Raw genomic sequence first — 16,182 nt, 5'->3', positions numbered from 1 at the left:
GGCAGCGCGTAGTGGGGTTACGCGGAGCGCGCGAGTGTGCGTAGATTTTGCCACACTACGCGCTGCTCCACGTAGCCCCACTACGCCCACTACGCCCAGGCTTGACAGAGACACTAAACCAGCATAAACAAAGTCCGGCATACCATCAAAACAGGAGGTCAGAAAGCAAAAAAGACAGGGGAAACATGTCACAAAATGCCAGACCTAACAAGAGGACTATAGTCTGATAGGGTATGACCTAAGTATTCAGGGCCTCATTTATGAAAAGTGACGCATCACTGCGTGAAAACAGTGATGCGTCACTTTTTACTGTGCCCTCCCTGCGACTCCAGTGATGCGTCATATTTACAGTATGACGCATCATGTCTCAAGGAGTCACAGATACGTCGGTATTTCTGACGTATCTGTAGGCGCAAAAGTGACGCATTGCTGGAGTGTGTCACAAAAGTGACGCAACTCCAGCAATGTGTCCTTTCACATGGGGCAAGCCCCATGTGATAGGGCCTGCGTCAGTCTTACGCCTGCTGTGAGGCAGGCGTAAGATATTGACGCATTTGCACCCTAGAAGTGGTGCAGTGAAATCTCGTAGATTTCACTGCGTCACTTCTACGATGCTTACTTACGTGGGAACGCCCACCCTGCATACATTATACCTGATGCAGGTATAATGTAGCGCAGGGGTTTACAAAGTGACGCATCTAGGTAGATGCGTCACTTTGTAAATATGGCGCATCATGGCGCATGTTTTACGCCACTGGTGCGTCACAAAAAGTGACGCACCAGTGGCGCAAAAGTGACGCAGGGGCTCATAAATGAGCCCCTCAGTGTGCAAATACAGCTATTAATAGATGTGGAGCACATAAATCAATCAATGCTCGAATGGACCTGATAAAGGTTCAGAAACAAGGAGTAACCTCTGTCAGTGGGATGTTGTATGCACCAGGGGTCCCAGTGAGAGATCCAGGTGGCCAAACCAGTGGATGCTCTATGGACCTCTGCCCCCACAAGCAGAAGAGTCGGACAATCCAGGGAAGTGTCAAGAAAACAATTAAAGTCACCTCCAATGAGGTACGGTGCACCCATCAGCCGAGCTAGTTGTGCTGACAGGGTGTGAAGAAATGTGGTCCGGTTGTGGTATGGTGCGTAAACACTGCTCAGCACCACGGGATTCCCACTAAGTTGTCCGTCCACAAAGACATATAGGCCCTCTTTATCTACATCAATTTTGGTAGTCTCAAGGGAACTCCCACCCACTCCCAGAGCAGGGGTCCCCTCACAATGGCCGAGTATGTAGTCACATGAAGTTGATCCCGCCACCGCCAGTGAAGGCAGCCTGCTTCAGCCAGAGTGAGATGCAACTCCTGGAGTAGGGTGATATGTACAACGCGCCTTTTAACATACATCAGGATATTATGCCATTTGTTCACAGAACTAATGCTGCAAATGTTCCATGTCATCGATTTATACCTATTGTGCATATTTGCCATAGTCACCTGACTAGTCACCTGGCAAACCTACAAGGAGCCCTGCCCCATTCACCATCCCCACCAAGAAACCCAACACAGGGCGCCAAGGCAGCATAGGACAAGAACAAGAAAACAGTCTCCCCACTCCCCATCCCCTGCCCAGTCCAGCAATGGCTGGCCATCCAAACAATACAGCTGATCACCCAATACATCTCCCCTCCAAAATCCATAAAGCATCAAATGAGGTTGAAAGGTTGTTTACCATCACGCTGAGCAATAGTTATAACTAAATCCAACATGACTAGCAAGAAGAAAAAAAGAAAGGGAGTGGCATTATTTTGATCAAATAATTTTGTCTGCAGTTTGGGGGGGGTTACAGCTGGAAGCCCAACATTCTCCCGCTGAAGCAAATTAGGATTAGATGTTTTCCTGGTGATCTGAGTTTCTGATAACGTCTGTATTAGATGTCACTACTTCAATCAGAGATGCCACTGATTGCAGTGCTGCCACTCACCCCATCATTAAATGGGACTGGGTGGGTTTCATTAAAGGACCTGCTCGCAAGTGCCCCCTTGACCATGTCGGACTCCTCTGTTCCCTTTCGAAGGCTTATTATTTGCATGCTGCTCTGCCTGCTACTTCCTATAGAATCCTTTGCCTGATATTTCAGTTGTTGCACTCGTTCCATAAGAAGAGTGATTTGGGCTTTCATGGTTTGGTGCGAGGGGCGCAGGTCTGTTGTGGTGGATTTATTGACTTTTATCTTGGAGGACAATTTCTGGTGGTAAACATGAAGCAGGTCTAGCTCAACTGATACCTTCTCTATTTCCCGCCGCAGGGTGGATTCTTCAATGGACCCTAATATCTTGCCCAATGTGCACTGCAGGCTGAATAGAGAGGGATTTGGTGACATCTTGAGTCAGATAGTTCTTGCTGAGAGTCTGGTGGAATTGAGTGGGCACCCTGCGTTTTAGCATTTGCTTTCTCTATGATGACCTCTGAATCCCCACACAGCAAGGTTTGCCAGACTGGACACTAAGTGGCGACCCCAGCCTTCAGACACAACTGTAGTTTGGCAGTGTGGGACACACAAAGCATGCATCAAAAAACGTCTCAGTACAGCAGCATACAAAATAATGCAGCAGTTAGTTAAGTAATATGTAGAATGGTTATGTTATTTCAGTGAGTAAATGCACACAGCCACAGTTAGTGTAGCACCACAGTTAAAAGCAATACTTGGACGCAGCAAGCAACAAGCAACATACACAGTCGTGGGGCAACTGAACCAGTTCTCTATGATTAGTGCAGAAATTAATCAGGAGCGCTGCACTTTTGGGCTGTAATGGAGATGATGCCCTGAAATGCCAGTTGCACATGGAGGTGCTTCCCTGAAGAGCCACCACACCTTACAATTTGGTTAATGTGGAAGTTAAACAGGAGCACATTGGCTATTTCATTTGGCTGAGTCGCAGCATGGTGCAATGCGGGCGTGGGCGGCTTCTAGAGCCAGGCTCATGGGACTGTAATCAGTATTGGCTTGCCCTTCTCTTGACATTATATTGTTTGGCCTGCTATTGTTCACTGCCATCGTGCAATTTAAGAATGTTGAGCTGCAGAAGCAGTGAGTGCTGGTGATCGTTACGGAACATGCAGATTCTTAACACTGAAACCTCACTTATATTATGGTCCCAATACAATTAAAGACTACAATAGCTATCACAGAAGGAGTTGTGCTAGAGGCATCGCTCACTGATTGCCACACTAGCGAAGCACCGAGGTTCCTTGCAGGTCATGAGGCAGCTTTCAAGTCTTGGTAGTGTTGCTGAATGATAGTGTTGCTTTAAACATGGTAGAATTAGCTTGCACCAAAATGGGATATTCAATTTACTTGTATATACTTAGTAAAGTAGTATTACATCTACCCAGGGTAGGCAAATTAAATTATACTAGTGGGCCTGCAGCACTTAATGTGCCACCCACTTAAATAGCCCTATAAACATGTCAGCCTGAGACATGTTTATAGGGCTATTTAAGTGTGCGCAGTTTTAAAATCCCACTTTGACGTGGCAAAATAAATCTTTGTTCAAGCCCCTAACCTTCCTTTTTAATACATATAAGTCATCCCAGGGTAGGCTTTGACCAGCTCAAAGGTCAGGGTGCAGTGTATTAAAAATGTTTCATTTGTACTTTTAAGATTTGCTTTTCCTGGTAGTGAAAAACTGTTAAATTCATTTTTCACTACTGCAAGATAGGGGTGGGCAGTGAACAAATACTCTGCCAACCACAGTGTAGTGGACTTTACCACCCAGCTTCCTAGACTGGTACCCCACTTCCTTATAAAAATGCACCAAAACACACACAAGGATATTGATGGCATGCCTGCAGCGCCGTAGCGCATGGCTTCCTTGCGCTGCGTGCAACCTCCTATGAAAATGGCACCAAAACACAATAATGTAAATTTGGTGCCTGCAACAAACTCAGATGACTAGACGTTTCACAGCAGAGAGACCAGGTGGAGGGTAGAAGGCTAGGCCAGTCCACAAGGAAATGGACGGACAAATGGGAAAGTTGGGGGAACGTGGAGGACACTGCAAACACATTGGGCCCGATTCATAGAACTAACTTAAGACAAAATCCTTAACTTACTACCATTTTGGTATTCACAGAAGGCACTTACTCATTTTGGTATTCATAGAAGGCACTTACTCATTTTGGTATTCACAGAAGTTAGGACTTCTAACTTTAGGACTCCTAAATGCCTTCTGTGAATATAGAAAGTCTTAAAATTAGGATTTTTCTCAGTTTAGTAGTAGTAAAGTTAGGACTCCTAACTTTAGGACTCCTAAATGCCTTCTGTGAATACCGAAAGTCTTAAAATTAGGATTTTTCTCAATTTACTAGTAGTAAAGTTAGGACTCCTAACTTTAGGACTCCTAAATGCCTTCTGTGAACACCTAAAATCGTAAAGTTAGGATTTTTCCCAGTTTTGGAGTAGTAAAGTTAGGAGTCCTAACTTTACTACTCCAAGGAGTTCCCCGTGGGTGAAGGTGGGACTGATTGTGTCTGCAGAGACATCCGGGAGCTACAGCAATATTTTGAATGCTGAAAGCCATAACTTTACTGGAACTGTGAGCAGTGGCCACGGAAACTAAAAGCTTGCTTTACTTTTTCTGCTCTGAACGAGTTTGGTGCCGTTCCACTTTACCTTTGTTTCCTTCTGTTCTGTGCATAACTCTCTGAAAAATGCCTTTTCCTGCTCAAAGTTTCACTGGCACAGGAAAAGCTCATTTAACGTGCTGCTCTAGTGATCATTTCCTGCACATGTGCTCAGCTCGGAGGGAACATGGCTAACGCTATATGCACATTCTGCACACTGAGCTTGCCAGTTTTACCACCATCACTAATTTCCTATCTTGAATTGGGGAACGGGCGCTGACATTCATTATAACAAATGTACAGAGTCTTCTTGTGATGACCTTTAGCACAGCCGATATCACAAGCCAGGGCTAGTTTGCAAGACACAAGAAGAAATAAAAAAAAAGGTTGTTACGCAAACAATCAGAATAATGCCTTTGTTGTCCACAGTAATGAGGCTACAGCCTTCGCGCCCCCGCCTTTAGCATCCCACATTTACCCCAATAGTGATTCTTTACAGCTCCCACCGGATGCTATGCATTATGTTTTAATCTTCCACCTCCCCAACCCGAGCTAGGTGTTCTGGAACCCAACACGACTTGCCTCCCTCACCGAGCTGGATATTTTATTTTCTATGCCCCTGGTGAAACATTGGCCATAAGAAGACGAGGGCCAGGGTGAGGTGGCGGCCTGACTGAGAGAGAGTAACTTGATCTACTCTCCTGGCCCGCATTTGCTTGTAATTGTCTATGTTTCTCTGCAGGGAAAACAAGCATTTGATTTCAGCAGAGCTGCTGAGCTGTGAAGCGCCTACTGGGGGTTGCTCTTCTAGTCCAAGGTAAGCCACTTTAAAATGTTAGCAATTTGTTTGTTTGCAGAGAGCGCCAATGACATTTGTGAGCTACTTATCTTTAACTTACATTTTCAAGAAAAGCCTATTTGTTGCTAAATGAATGGTGACATCCATCAAACTATTATTTTTAATCCTAATGTTTTAAAATATTGCAGTCAGGCTAACCAGATGGCATGGGTGGAAGCAGGAATACAGTAAGAATGGACCAGTTTTAAATAAATTTAAATATTTCAAGACAACACATTCCTAATTACTTTATACATTTTCTCACTTTCTGAAATTTGCTTTAACTTGCACCATTTGGTCCTTTTTTTAAAATAACCTCGGGGCGAGAGTCCCTCCATTTCCCCGTTTGTCAATTAGGCTCACTCGTGACACACATTCACAACTTTACACCTCACCACTTCCAAATGTCACCAGCCGACACTGGGTCTCGGGTTCCCCCTGTTGGTGCAGGACCAGGACAGCAATGGGGACAATGTACGGTGGAGGTAAATTATCCAGTGGGAGAAAAATGGTAAGTGACACAGTTTAGTCAACAGTGGCTCAGACCCCATTCAGGGTCCCGCACCAGACAGTGCTACTGGACAAAGTTGAAGGGTGACAGGAAACACAAGATGGCAGGCTCCCTCACAGCCAGTCAACTCTGGGTCTGACACAGTGTTGGGACAGACGCGGCATACATTTGAATTTGGTCAGGTGCACTGGAGAGATGGGGCAATGAGTGCGAGTATCATAGGCGAGTGTTTCAGGCCATCCATAGGTCATCAGCACCAGCCTGCTTACTTGTCATCTTCTTTGGGACCCTTCATGTAGACTGCCTTCCCTCAACTGCAATACTTCAAGCAGAATGAAACCTATGATCCCCAGGTGCTTCCTAGCTACGACAAGAGCTATTCTTACTTCAGAACTGGGTGCAGTCCAGGTCTCTATCCTGACCCACCTCAGCCATGGTTTGATGACTTTGAAGAAGATAAAGGTGGCTATATAATCCAGGGTTTTTATCTTCCACAGTAGCAACCACAGGTGCAATACGACCCCCTCCTCAACCATCCCAGCCTGCAGATGGACTTGGTGTCGGCTGTACACCCACAGTCTCTTCCAGGGTGGTAGCACGGGTGAGGCCCAGCCCATTCAGGACCCCAGTTTGGACCAGTAGACTGAAAGCAGCAATGAACAATACTAGTCTCTTGGGCACAGACCAGCTAAGCCATACATGCCACCGCATAACATAGAGCCATATCAACATTTCTACAAGCCTAGATCCTTACCCTGCTGTACCAAAGCAAGTATCCTACCCTGTGGACCCCAAGCAGTACTTATGACCTGTCTTTCAAAAGCAAGAACCTTATCTGGTGGTGCCCAGACCGGAGCCTTATTTGGCAGCCAGGAGCCCAGAATTTGCTCAAGCAGGACAGGATAATCAGAGAGCACAACTAACTAGAACCGACAAAGGCAGAGTCTTCAGACTCAACCAAAATGGAAGGGGGAAATTGTGAATTCAATGTTATTCATAGTAGATGCTGGAAGGAATCCCTTCCTTCTGAAAATGTTGTCACTCCTATATACTACTATGAAAGTGGTGCCGTAAACAGTCTCTAGGCCAGCATAGATGCTTTACAAGTGAAAAATAACCATAGTATCTGCCCAATCTACTATTTAATGTATAACTGAAACTCCCAAGGTAAAATCTGCACAGTTCAGAGTCAGTGTCTCGCGTCAAGTTAAAAACCTCTCTGCTGTTTTTATCTAGCATGTGTTTAATTTTATTTACATGCAAATATCACTGAAATATATATATATATATATATATATATATATATTCACTTAAAAAACCATAGGTTTCACACATGTTATAGTTAGCTGTACATTTTACTCGTAAAAAACCAATGAAATTCCACGTTATAGTTAGATCAGGTAACTATAACTTGCGCGCCCACAATAAACTGCTGATGACGTCACATATTACATCACTCATGACATGGTCAGTGACATCACTCATCACATCAATGATGACATCTGAAATGACACATTGTGGATTGCGGTCGCGCAAGTTATAGTTACCTGATCTAACTATAACGTGGAATTTCATTGGTTTTTTACGAGTGAAATGTACAGCTAACTATAACATGTGTGAAACCTATGGTTTTTTAAGTGAATTTGCAAGGTTTTTTAAATGCTAATTCCTAACTATAACGTGTGTGAAACCTATGGTTTTTTCAGTGAATTTGTACGGTTTTTTAAATGCTAAGTTATGTATTTATTTATTTATTTTTTTTCTGGTTTTTCACCGTGCGCACACGGAGCGCGCTTACAGATATATATATTGATTTAAATGCTATTTTCTCAGGACCTACTGAACCGATTTACACCAGACCTGCAAAAGGCACATCTCTGACCTGAGGACTACCTCTCTGCCAAATTTCAAGTAATTCTGTTCAGCCGTTCGGGCTGTAGCTCGGACTAAAGGTCCTATGGGAAAATGCATGGGGAAAACGCGTTTTGGGACCCCCCTTTTTTCTCAGCCCCCGCTTGACAAATCCCCCCGAGACTTTCAGGGTAGAAGCGGAGCGGAGCGCCCCACCTATTTTGAAAAGTTCGCGAGGATTCGTCAACCGGCGCCAAAGTTATTCCAAATAGAATGTTGCGGATTTCCTATGGAAACACGGTCCTAACTATAACTATCTACTGGCGACCGCCAGTAGATAATATATATATATATATATATATATATATATATATATATATATATATATATATATATATATATCAGTCATCCGATTATCCTCTCCAAATAATCACGCAGCACACCAAGGGATTCTTCAAAATGGGTCTCCTTTTTTTCGACGAGACACTTATCTACGCGTTTCGGTAGTTTGACGCTACCTTGCTCACATATATATATATATATATATATATATATATATATATATATATATATATATATATATATATATATATGTATATATATATATATGTATATATATATCATATGATCAAGGACACCGTGTTGTCCGAAACGCGTCATAACGGCTTTGTGCAAAGGATAGAAACCTTTTTTGCCACCAATAATTGGAGTCCGGAACTCTCCTAACGCCGGCTGGAAGTTGAGAGAGCAAGCTTTGTCTTTATATATATATATATATATATATATATATATATATATATATATATATATATTCACTGAAAAAAACATAGGTTTCACACATGTTATAGTTAGCTGGACATTTTACTCGTAAAAAACCAATGAAATTCCCCCGTTATAGTTAGTTCAGCTAACTATAACTCGCGCGCCCGCAATCCACTGCTGATGACGTCACATATTACATCACTCATGACATGGTCAGTGACATCACTCATGACATCACTAATGACATCTCAAATGACATCACTGATGACATCATCTATTGAGTATCTGTTTCTTAACAATTTTAATATGTTTAATATATATAGGGAAAGGCCTGTTGAAGAATGAGTGGGTGTACAAGTGTGGAAATGGATGATTTTCTGTGGTGCATAACATGATTCTATAAGAGAGTCATTAAATGTATCTTACTGCAGGCTAGTGACTAAACTGTGTAAATGTGTGTATGTGTCTGTATGTTGGTGTATAAGTGGCTGCATGGTTTCTTTTGAGAACAGCTATATGAGTGTCTATATGGGTAATTGATTGGTTGTCTGAGTATCTGTATGGGTTCGTGAGTGTTTGTGTGGGTAGGGTGTGTGTCACTCTATGCATAGATGTGTGAGTGGGTGATTCTATGGGTGCATGGTTTTAAGAGTGCATCTTTGATGGACTGTATGGTTGAGTGAGTGTATGTATGGGTGTGTTAGGGATTGAATGTATATCTCAGTAGTACATTTGTGACTAACTACATATGTGAAAGGCAGTATATGTGCGTGTAAGAGTATATAAGTGAGTAGATGTGAGAGTGTGTGATTGTGAAAGTGACTGTATGGATGAGTGTGTGCTTGTAACAATGATTCTATAAGAGTGTAAGAATGTGATACTATTTTTATGAGTAAGTGAACTTGAGTGTGTTTTACCGCATAGGTGAGAAAATGGGAGTGTGATTATTTGCATGACTTAGTAGGTGTAAGAGTAGCTCTATGGATACTTGTTAGTGTGTGAGTGTCTATATAAGTGTTTAAATGTATATGATAGTTTTGTACGGAGTGACTGTAAGTATGAGTGACTGTACAGGTGAGCGAGTGGAGGTATATGAAGACCTAAGAGTTAATAAGTGGGTATGTAATGATTGGTATTGCAGTATATATGGTTTTGAGAATGGAACTCTTAAATTTTTAGTCGGTGTATCAAAGGTTATATTAGGGTGTGAGAAGATGTGGTCATTTTTTACATGGATGATGCCATCAGCGATGTCATCAGTGATGTCATTTGAGATGTCATCAGTGATGTCATGAGTGATGTCACTGACCATGTCATGAGTGATGTAATATGTGACGTCATCAGCAGTGGATTGCGGGCGCGCGAGTTATAGTTAGCTGAACTAACTATAACGGGGGAATTTCATTGGTTTTTTACGAGTAAAATGTCCAGCTAACTATAACATGTGAGAAACCTATGGTTTTTTCAGTGAATTTGTAAGGTTTTTTAAATGCTATTTCCTAACTATAACGTGTGTGAAACCTATGGTTTTTTCAGTGAATTTGCAAGGTTTTTTAAATGCTAATTCCTAACTATAACGTGTGTGAAACCTATGGTTTTTTCAATGAATTTCAAAGGTTTTTTAAATGCTAATTTTTAAATTATTTAATATATTTTTTATATATTTCTTTTACAAAAATTTCCCTATGTATACATTTATAAATTATCTGTATCCTTTAATTTGGTGTGGCTCATTTTTTTTTACTTTGAATTTGGATAAAGTTGAACAGCATAGTTAATATCTTCTATTAAATTATGTCCACTTTATTTCTTTTTTCTATAAATTTTTAGGGTGCGCGCACAGAGCGCGCACCTAGTACGTTTGCGTACGTTTTTCATGTACGCATGCGTATGTTATCTATGTACGCATACATACGTTTTAGGGCGCGCTCGCAGCGCGCACCTAGTACGCATGCGTACGTTTTTTGTGTACGCATGCGTACGTTATATACGTACGCATACGTACGTTTTAGTACACGCTCGCAGCGTGCACCAAGTACGCATGCGTACGTACGTTTGCGTGCGTCGTACGCGCTCCACGCGCTACACTCACGCGTACGTGCATAATACTTATGCGCATGCGCGCGTACGCATTTGCGCATGCGTAATTGCACCGTACGCGCTCCGAGCTTGCTCCGTGGGCGCACCTCGGGTTATGTGATTAATAAAACAACACTTTTAATTGGTTTTCATTACTTTCAGTTTCAGATTGTTTCAACACCACACCCAATCCCCTCATGGCAAGTCATGTGATCAAGAAACATCACTTTTCATTGGTTCAAAGTACTTTCAGTTCCAGATTCTTCCAAAACTACACCCACTCCCCTCATTATTAGTTCTGATTCCCTTGGAGAAGGAGCTACTCTGTTTTTGTGAGACAATGGCAGAGCACCAGCCACCTTCTGAGAGTGAGCAGGACACTCTTGAGAGACAGAGGCAGAGGAAGCAGAAAGACTCCTTTATATGGCAGTTTTTCACTTTTCCTGAGGGTCAAAAGAAGGTGAATGCACCAAAGGTCACCTGCATACTTTGTCACCGCACCTTATCACGTGGGAATGCTAATAAGAAGTACTCTTTTAGTATTCACACAATGTTGAGGCACGTTGAGAAAATGCATCCTGTGACTTTTCGTCAAGCTTCTGGAGCAAACCCTCCACCTGCTCAGCCGACAACATCTGCAGTAGCTCAGCCAAGCACATCTTTGGCAGCTCAGCCGAGCACTTCTTCTGCGATGGTGCCTTCACCTTTTTACACACCTCTGGATATTCGTCCTTGTTTTGGGAGGATGAGTACACGTTGCATGGATTGTGCTACTCTTATTACTATGGGTGAGAGCAGTGTTGATCTCATTCAGAGAAAATTTGAGGAGCACCCTTGCACTAGGCCATAGTTTTGTTATTTTGTTTTTCTCTTCCTCTGTCCCTACATTAACTCAAGGGATCTTTTTAGAGCCACCTAAAATCTAAACACAAAAACTTGTTTTTTGAATCTATTTGTCAATTTTTTTGGGGGGGTGCGCGCACCCTGCGTGCCCCAATGACGTTTTTTTAAAAAAAAAAATCATTTTTTTCTACTTTAGTAAACCTTCAGGGACTCCCTGACAAAGAGAGGGGAGTGGCAAAGTAATTAAAAAAGAGATGGTGTACATTTCACAGATGAAGGGAAGAGACTCATCCTATTAAACTTTAAACTCTGCATCAGTACTTACGTATAGGTACCCTAAACCTATCAAAAAAGATAATAGCTAATTTTAGTGCTGCGTTTGAATTGGCTGTATTTACAAGGAGAGTAAAAGACACACAGAGTGGCTTATACTCTCCTTGTAAATATGGAGGAGCACCCTGCACCACTAGTACGTCAAGAAAAGTGACGTAGTGGTGGTGCAGGTGGCTTGTAAATCTGCCCCAGAGATGTTAAGGAAGTTAAGGGTAAAACAGACAATCAGAGAGTGACAGATACAGAGACAGAAAGCAAACAACTGAGGAGTAAGGCAGTTAAAAAGACTAAGACATATGGATACAGAGAAAGAAACATGGATGAAAAATTAGTGATGGAGGTAGTAAAGGTAGGGGAGTAGTAGAGAAGGAGTGAGGGAGTTACAAAGGAGTAGTAAAGCAGGAAGAGAGAGTGAGAAGAGAAATGAGAAAAAGCAGAATAAGGAGAGGTGAAGAAAAGGAAGCATGAAACGAAAGCAGTGACTCATACAGATATTTTAAACTTACCTGACCATCAAAGTAACTTATTTAGAAATAAATGTTTTTATTTAATTGCAAGGAAACTGAATTACATTTTCTAAATTTTCTTTCTAGTTCTGAAAAAAAGAAAAAAAGTATTAATTTTCAACAATACATTTTATTAAACAGTACATGTTTTTTCATATTTAGCAAAGCAATTTTTTGCCCTTTTTTTGCTGTTTTCAGAATGTTTTGATTTTCACTGAAAATAGTGAAATCAATTGTATTCATCATTTAACAGCGGGCAAAAAAAAAAAACAATCTGAAAGATTGTTTAAAAAAGCCCCAAATGTATCCTCACTAAAACATACCTTAATAGAAATGTCAAAAATACCTTTTAAGTACATTAACAATTTTCAAGAAATAACATCTGTAAACCTTGTTGCAAAAGAACATTTTCCAAACTAATATCTGTCAAAGAAGTCCACAATTGTTTGTTTTACCTTTCCTTGAGGCCAAATGGTAAGTTTAAAATCCTTTTTGAGTGAAATATCCAATTTTAATCCTTTAAAATTTAAATAATGCTTTCTTCCGATGCTGATTTTAGTATTTAAAATTTGGGTTTCAGAAAAATTAAGTAACAATTGGGTAAATCATAAGGCAAACGTTGCTTGAAAATCAATTCAGAATCATTACACAGTGTCCATCCTTTTTCACATTTAAGATAAACTGTGTAATAACCAGAAGTTATAGAAGGACCGTCATGAAAAATTATTGCAACTGCTACAAAAGTTTTTCCAGATATAGATAATTGATTACCAACAAACTTCTTTAGTAAAGTTTCCAATTTTGTTCCATCAGCTCTACAACTTTGTACCATTAAAATTACATACTGTCCATATTTCCTTAAAAATAATGTTGACAACATTTCAGATTTACATTCAGAACATTCCATGTTGTGAATAGCATCTTTAATTAATTTACTAAAAGTCACTGTTTTACTTTCTGGTAATGGTAAATATATGAACCTTTCAGAATCAACATTAGTACTGCTTGTGTTCATACAGTTATCACAACAATGTTCCCATTTATAAGAGACACCAAATAAATATTCTACTTCTACCCCTTCATCTTTCAGTACCATCAGGATATACATCAAGAATTCCTGTGCATCTTGCTGGACATTTTGTGTAAACTGTGTACATCCAGAACATACATCTAAAAGATTTCTACATCAGAAGCACTTTCTATATTAGTTTTATCATTACTCAGCTTCTCATAAAGGAGACTCAGCAAAGAACAGAATCTTTTTTCATGATTTAGTATTATCTGCTCATTCAAACTTTCAAGATAAAATACAACATTCAGCACTGCATTTGCGTAGCAGTTGACACCAGAGCTATTTTCAAAATGACAACCAACAACCTCTTCCACACTGTCCTTTTTCTTTTTGCTTGCAGTCACATCACTGTCTTTTTGTTTTCTCTTCTGTACATCCTCATTACAGATATTCTCAAATCTCCTTTTCCGACAAACAACACGTTTTTCAAACACAGGATACTGACCTAAATGAGGAGCATAGCTTCTTCTTAATCTATTATACTCCTTTACACAGTTTGCATCAGCACTTACTTTTGAGTCATCAAAGTCTATCATGAAAAAAACAGATAATTTTTTCACGCGTGACAAAGCAACATATGCCATACCTTCTTTAAACACAGTAGATCCAATGTTTACAAAAGCACTATCAACAGTTAATCCTTGAGACTTGTGAATAGTTACAGCATATGCTAGAGAAATCGGAAACTGCTTCCTACGTACATATAAGTCTTTCACTAGCAAAAAACGAACTGAACAACGACTAATGACTTTAACCTCTTCAATCTGATCAAATTTTATTTTTAAGAATTCAATTCCATCTTTTTTCTGGTACTTTACAAAACCCACAACTTTACCCATAGCTCCATTCACTAAACCTTTTTCTACATCCCAATTACGTCTTAAAATTACTCTACAGTTCATACACACATAAAGATTCTTTTCCAAACCATCTGTTTTTTAAATGTTTTTCTCCAGAGAATCCAATTTAGTAGCCAATTTGCCTGTCAATATAATAGTTATTCGTTCATGTTGAATTTTATCCACAGCTTCCAGTTTTATGATCTCTTCATTTTCCAATTTCAAAAGTTCTTTATTGAATACAGAGCATTCATGTAGTGTTGGCATTAAGCAGATTACAGTATTTTTTTCAGCAATTTTCTTGTATATTTTCTCTGGAACAATTTCTTCTGTTGTAAACAAATTACTCAGCAATACTTTTCTGCCGTGTTCTGTGAGTAGTCCAATTCTTATATCTTTCAGAATACTTGCATAGTCCTCATCATTGGCTTGCCTCATATTGGTAATGAGTTCCTTATACTCAAAATATGTCCAGATATTTACATTGCCTATGCTTCCTAACTACTTTTTTGTGTCTTCATGTGTAAGTGTATGGAATACCGGTTGTCCTTTAACTGGAGTAAGTTGCAAAAGATCCCCAAAAACTATGACGTGTTTTCCTCCAAATAACACGTCAAAGTCTGTCTTCAGAATTTGCTGCATTCTTAAATGCACAAAAGCAAGCATTGAGTTTGATACCATGCTTACCTCATCAATAATGAGTACTTTCATTTTCTTCAATACTCTTGAAACTTCCAAGCATGCTTCTCCTGCTAGTTTGTGGTACTGTATTTTGTTCTCGTGCTCTACTGGTAACATTAGCAAACGATGTAAGGTAACTCCTTTTATGTTATACGCTGCTAACCCAGTTGGAGCAGTAACAACACAAGACAAAATGGAATCCATTTTCTTCTGTAGGTAGCTTCTAATTACATTAATTAAGAAACTTTTTCCAGTTCCTGCTTGTCCACTTACATACATTCTCATTGGTTCAAAAGATGTGGATGAGCACTCTTTATTTTCATGTAGTAATCCGTGATCAATTTTTTTTCTGACTTCTTCATAAATTTTTTTTGTTCTTCATTCAGTTGCTGCTCCAAATATGTTAAGTCTACTAAATCTTCCTGAGCTTGATTCATAGCTGTTTCCACTTCATTCATGGCTATTGCTGCTTCATTTTCTACGATAGCTTGTCCTAGAGGATCTTGACTGAACGTCCCAGAACTTTGACTGTCTTGAGAACTGTCTCTAGCTACTTCAGCTGCAATTGTTGCTTCTTGTTCAATTTCTTCATTTAACATTTGAACATAAGTTGTGAAAGTACTGCATTCTATGCTGTCTTTGCTAGCATTGAAGGAATCTTCATAACTCTGGAATTCTCCAAGTAGTTCGTCCTCTGAACGCCATGGTTTAAACAGCTGCAAAAGTGCCAAGTAGTAAAATTCCTTTTTGTCAGTAGTGTCGCAACTCAGCTTCCGGTGATTTATCAAACTTCCTTTTGTTTGCTTCACCAAACATCCTTCCTCACCACTGACTTCATATTTTCCATTGTTGATGTCTTCAGTGGCATTCTGTTTAAAAATGAAGTTCTGCAGCACTTCATAGAGACACATGTTCTCAAGGTGATGACTTATTTGTGGGTAATATGTGTCCAACATGTTTGTTCTTAAAATGTCTGTACATTCTGGTTCGAACTCTGCTAAATATTCAATTTCTCGAATAGATTTCAGTACCCGATGTCGCATTCCTGCAAGGCCTAAACTTACCCAAATTATTCTTCTGGATTTCGAGTACAGACTTGCAGATGATAACCTGTCTGAGCATTCGTAGGATCCAATTTCTCGATGCGATAACATCATTAAACTGAAACTGTATAGCTTCTTACTGACAGTCTTCTCGTGAGAAATCTCTTCCCACATTTCCTTCAATTCCGTTTTCTCAGATTTA

General features: G+C 40.3%; 1 pseudogene; it reads left to right on the top strand.

Moving 5' to 3' along the window:
- Positions 1–879: 879 nt before the first annotated feature.
- On the top strand, positions 880–6,953 carry LOC146784140 (lysyl oxidase homolog 1-like; annotated as a pseudogene).
- The last annotated feature ends 9,229 nt before the right edge of the window (positions 6,954–16,182 follow it).

Source organism: Triturus cristatus, chromosome 11, assembly GCF_964204655.1.
Source record: "Triturus cristatus chromosome 11, aTriCri1.1, whole genome shotgun sequence".
Classification (NCBI taxonomy): domain Eukaryota; kingdom Metazoa; phylum Chordata; class Amphibia; order Caudata; family Salamandridae; genus Triturus; species Triturus cristatus.
Note: the sequence above shows the minus strand (reverse complement) of the source record. Positions and strands in the feature narration are given on the sequence as shown.